The following is a 6,020-nucleotide window of genomic DNA, read 5'->3' on the forward strand; positions in this document are numbered from 1 at the left end:
ATAATCAATGGAGTCAGTAATTGTCACGCACCATGGCCTTTCAGCCATGAATAACCACACCTTTAGTAAATGTTTGGTAAGTGTATTTCCCTATATTAACAATGCTAAAGTCATGATGATTAATCTCAAAATCAAATGAAACACATACCAAAACAGCACTGGTTGTCCAAAGCGGCGGAAGAAACGTTATCTAATCAAGACTTGAATCACAACACATTCTAGGGTTACAGTACAAATCAACAGCAGAGTCAGCTGCGTTAATGAAATGTAATACATGTAGTTAAGCAGAGAAATCCATCAAGCATTGGTCTTTTCCGTCATAAGTCAGAACCCTCAACTGATATCAGATCGGCATGATGGGCTTCATGCAAAATAATTTAGTATTACAAATTTAGTATAACATCTAGCTATGGTTCTATCAAAACAGCACAGTTGGTACCTCTAGGAGGCTGGTCTGGCTTGTAGTGGGTACCAAGGGGTACTTACACTCTGTACCAGGTCCAGTTATCCCTTATTAGTGTAGAAGAGGTGTTTCTAGCAGCTTAGGCTGATAGAAGGTAGCTATGGCAAAGCAGCTTAGGCTGAACTAGGAGACATGTAAAGCTCCTACTATACCACTGGTGTCATATGCACAATATCATAAGAAAACACAATACACAGATATACTAAAAATAAAGGTACTTTATTTTTATGACAATATGCCAAAAGTATCTCAGTGAGTACCCTCAGTATGAGGATGCCAAATATACACAAGATATATGTACACAATACCAAAAATATGCAGTAATAGCAAAAGGAAGTAATGCAAGCAATGTAAAGTTACAGTAGATTGCAATAGGAGCACATAGGTATAGGGGCAACACAAACCATATACTCCAAAAGTGGAATGCGAATAACGTATGGACCCCAAACCTATGTCAGCTTGTAGTGGGTCGCTGGGACTGTAAGAAAACAGTGAGGGTTAGAAAAATAGCCCACCCCAAGACCCTGAAAAGTAGGTGCAAAGTGCACCTATATTCCCCAGAGAGCACAGAAGTCATGATAGGGGACTTCTGCAAGAAAGACCAACACAAGTGGATTTCTGGATGAGAGTACCTGTGGAACAACGGGACCAAGGCCAAGAGTCGCAACAAAGTCGAGATTGGGCATATGCCCAGGAAATGCCAGCTGAGGGTGCTAAGGAGCTGCCACCGGATGGTAGAAGCTGTGGATTCTGCAAGAACGTAGAGGGCTAGAAACTTCCCCTTTGGAGGATGGATGTCCCATGCGTGAAGAAGCTTGCAGAGGTATTCCCACACAGAAAGACCGCAAACAAGCCTTGCTAGATGCAAGGGTCACGGTTAGGGTTTTTGGGTGCTGCTGTGGCCCAGGAGGGACCAGAATGTCACCACTTGTGTGAGGAGACAGAGGGGGCGCCCAGCAAGACAGGGAGCCCTCACAAAAGCAGGCAGCACCCGCAGAAGTGCCGGAACAGGCACTACAAAGAGGAGTGAACCGGAGCTCACCCAAAGTCACAAAAGGAGATCCCACGACGCCGGAGGACAACTCAGGAGGTTGTGCACTGCAGGTTAGAGTGTCGGGGACCCAGACTTGGCTGTGCACAAAGGAAATCCTGGAAGAGTGCACAGGAGCCGGAGCAGCTGCAAATCACGCGGTACCCAGCAATGCAGTCTAGCGTGGGGAGGCAAGGACTTACCTCCACCAAACTTGGACTGAAGAGTCACTGGACTGTGGGAGTCACTTGGACAGAGTTGCTGAGTTCCAGGGACCACGCTCATCCTGCTGAGAGGGGACCCAGAGGACCAGTGATGCCGTTTTTTTTGTACCTGAGGATTACGTCGTCCCACAGGAGATTTCTTCGGAGCTTCTAATGCAGAGAGGAGGCAGGCTACCCCCACAGCATGCACCACCAGGAAAACAGTCAAGAAGGCGGCAGGATCAGAGATACAAGGTTGCAGTAGTCGTCTTTGCTACTTTGTTGCGGTTTTGCAGGCTTCCTGAGCAGTCAGCGGTCGATCCTTTGGCAGAAGGTGAAGAGAGAGATGCAGAGGAACTCTGATGAGCTCTTGCATTCGTTATCTAAAGAATTCCCCAAAGCAGAGACCCTAAATAGCCAGAAAAGGAGGTTTGGCTACCTAGGAAGGAGGATAGGCTAGCAACACAGGTAAGAGCCTATCAGGAGGAGTCTCTGACATCACCTGCTGGCACTGGCCATTCAGAGCAGTCCAGTGTGCCAGCAGCACCTCTGTTTCCAAGATGGCAGAGGTCTGGAGCATACTGGAGGAGCTCTGGGCACCTCCCCTGGGAGGTGCAGGTCAGGGGAGTGGTCACTCCCCTTTCCTTTGTCCAGTTTCGCGCCAGAGCAGGGCTGGGGGATCCCTGAACCGGTGTAGAATGTTCATCTGTGCCCATCAAAGCATTTCCAGAGGCTGGGGGAGGCTACTCCTCCCCAGCCCTGACACCTTTTTCCAAAGGGAGAGGGTGTAACACCCTCTCTCTGAGGAAGTCCTTTGTTCTGCCTTCCTGAGCCAAGCCTGGCTGGACCCCAGGAGGGCAGAAACCTGTCTGAGGGGTTGGCAGCAGCAGCAGCTGCAGTGAAACCCCGGGAAAGGTAGTTTGGCAGTACCCGGGTCTGTGCTAGGGACTCGGAGGATCATGGAATTGTCTACAGACAATTACATGGCCATGTTCGGAGTTAGCATTGTGACGCTATACATAGGTACTGACCTATGTATAGTGCACGCGTGTAATGGTGTCCCCGCACTCACAAAGTCCGGGGAATTTGCCCTGAACGATGTGGGGGCACCTTGGCTAGTGCCAGGGTGCCCACACACTAAGTAACTTAGCACCCAACCTTTACCAGGTAAAGGTTAGACATATAGGTGACTTATAAGTTACTTAAGTGCAGTGGTAAATGGCTGTGAAATAACGTGGACGTTATTTCAGTCAGGCTGCAGCAGCAGGCCTGTGTAAGAATTGTCAGAGCTCCCTATGGGTGGCAAAAGAAATGCTGCAGCCCATAGGGATCTCCTGGAACCCCAATACCCAGGGTACCTCAGTACCATATACTAGGGAATTATAATGGTATTCCAGTATGCCAATGTGAATTGGTGAAATTGGTCACTAGCCTGTTAGTGACAATTTGGAAAGCAAAGAGAGAGCATAACCACTGAGGTTCTGGTTAGCAGAGCCTCAGTGAGACAGTTAGTCATCACACAGGGAACACATACAGGGCACACTTATGAGCACTGGGGCCCTGGCTGGCAGGGTCCCAGTGACACATACACTAAAACATATATATAGTGAAATATGGGGGTAACATGCCAGGCAAGATGGCACTTTCCTACAGTACCTAGAAAGAAAAAGCAAAATATGCACAATAATCACAAAGCAGAGTCAGCAAAGCAGAATCAGTCTTCGTCGTCAGGTCATCAGTCGATCAGCAAGGCATCAGGCTCCCAGTCAGGGAATATGAGACCAATGTCAGAATGAATGTCTCTCTCCTTTATCTCTGGAGTCTCTCAAAATCTGAATAAGCCTCTCACTCTACTAAAGTGTCTACAGTCTCTTCCCTCTGCCGTGTAGTTGTATCAAAGTCACCTAAACTATCCCCTAAATCCCTATTGGTCAGTTAGTCGTACATTCACGCTTTATCCAATAATATTTCTATACCAAATCTATGAATTCTAATATTTCTATGCTCACATACGGTTTATTGGTCCACTTTACGATGTTCTCATCATCCAGCTTGTCAGTTAACAATATTGTTGCAGTTTCCACTCCAGTCAGTATCTTCATTGTTCTTGTCCTGGGAAAGTAAGTCTCATACACATTGTACATAAAATGTTACATTAGCAGGAACATCATCTCCTAGCAGTCGGTTCTCATAAAGAGCTTCTGTTAAGCACATTTAACAAGACAATGGACATTTCACAGTTTAATTCACTCGGTCAGCATTTTTATTAAACGCTAAGAAATACAGCTTCTGCATGACGCCTGACAAAATAGGCCAAGACACTTGCTAAGTTAAGGCCTACAATTAATAAAGTTAAAGCCTACTGCATAGCCCTTAATATGTCATATTACTGCATTAATCTAATACCTTTTCAACAGTTCATATGTATTATTCATTAATTAGTACATTTCATGAACATTGGTGGCCATTCTTCAAGGTCACATTTTCAAATGTGTGCATTATTTTTCTACATTATTTCATTTTTTACTTAAACCCATTATTCAAAATACATAAACACTCATTAATAAATGTTATTAAAGACACCTGCGCTAGCAACGCCACTGCAGTAATCAGAGCAACCGCAGTAACCAGAGTAACCAAAGTAAGTTAGTTCTGCAAGCAAGTCTCCTCCACAACCTGCAACTCAAACAAGATCTTTGAGTAGGATCAAGTCTTCTGCATCTGAATGCCATCCAAGATTTCGATCCTCTTATGTTGATCACCAGGGATCTAGATCAAGAACTGTTAACAGTGGTGAAGGAACTGTGACTTTTTTCCCACATACTTCTGGTATGTTTTGGGAGAGTGTGGCGGTTGGGGTGGCTGGCTATTTTAGATGCTGTCCTCCAATTGTGAAGTATCATGTATGCATTTATGGGTTAACAGGCTTGCCCTTGTGGCCCCAGAGAAGAGACTAGCCGATCCTACCCTGGCATCACTATTTCTGTGATGCAGCAAGTGGAGTTTCCATGGTGCTGATACAACCAAAGACAAGTAACACAGTCTGGTCTTGGACTCTAACATCAAGTTAGGAATGGAGCACAGGGCATCAGACCGACCTTCCTGCCCCCCCACCCCAACACTGATGCCAGTAAATGTATTTTTTGATAAAATAACTACAGACTATCATAACGTCCCTCGTTGGCTGATAGCAGATAATGAGAGGTCGAATTGGTAGTGGGCCTGCCGGGTAGGGCGCCAAGCCCCGATAGTTCTACATCCTTCGCTGAGCTGTAATAAGTAGCTAGTGTTGATGCAGATGATGGGGGAGACTTTTTTCAGCACGGTGTATTTTGCTATTTGCAATTAGAAAAATATGTGGGAAGTTAGAATCTTGACGTCCAAGTTAATGGTGAAATGATCCAAATGACATCACACCCACAGCTCAAGGACTGAATAACCTTGCCCTGTGAACTTAGACCTAAAATAGCAAGCAGATGCCTGTATCGCCGGCGAAGTAACATCATCGATGGCAGCTTTGAAAAGTGGCTTGCTTCACAAAAACCACTAGATGGCACTACAGCCACACTGAAGTCCTTACATCTTCAACTCGAGTATTAAATGTTAGATAGATAAACTCGCCGGGCGCAGTGGCGTGCGCCTGTAATCCCAGCTACCTGGGAGGCTGAGGCTGTCGGATCCCTTGAGTCCAGGAGTTCTGGGCTGCTGTGTGCTATGTCGATCGGGTGTCCACACTAAGTTCGGTATCGATATGGTGATTCTACGGAAGCGTAGAATAACCAGGTTGACTAAGGAGGGGTGAATCGGCCCAGGTCGGAAACGGAGCAGGTCAAAACCCCCGTGCTGATCAGTAGTGGGATCGCGCCTGTGAATAGCCACTGCAAACCAGCCTGTGCAATACAGTGAAACGCAGTCTTTTTGTTCTAACATGAAATAAATACCTTTTACATTTGTCATTTCATTTCTACCATATGTGCCTTTTGTTTTAAAGTTTTCAATTAATGGCAAGAGTAACTAAAAAGGAAGGATATTAATATATGCACCTAGATACTAACACATCTGAAAATATGGCTCACGGATACAAATAAACCCGCTCGTTTTCAAGTTCAGTATTTCAAGCTAATTCATTATATTAAAATGTAGTAGCATAGACGTAAAAGAAATACTGAGTAGTAATAAACATATCAATTAACACGGACTACTGTATATATTTACGGTAACCGCATTTAAATTACGTATACAGATGGAAATGTGTTAATAGGAAAAGTGATGCTAATACATGCGTGTATACAAAAGAAAGGTTTTAATGTGCCCAGACTTATTT

This window comes from Pleurodeles waltl, chromosome 7 (genome assembly GCF_031143425.1).
Source record: "Pleurodeles waltl isolate 20211129_DDA chromosome 7, aPleWal1.hap1.20221129, whole genome shotgun sequence".
NCBI lineage: Eukaryota > Metazoa > Chordata > Amphibia > Caudata > Salamandridae > Pleurodeles > Pleurodeles waltl.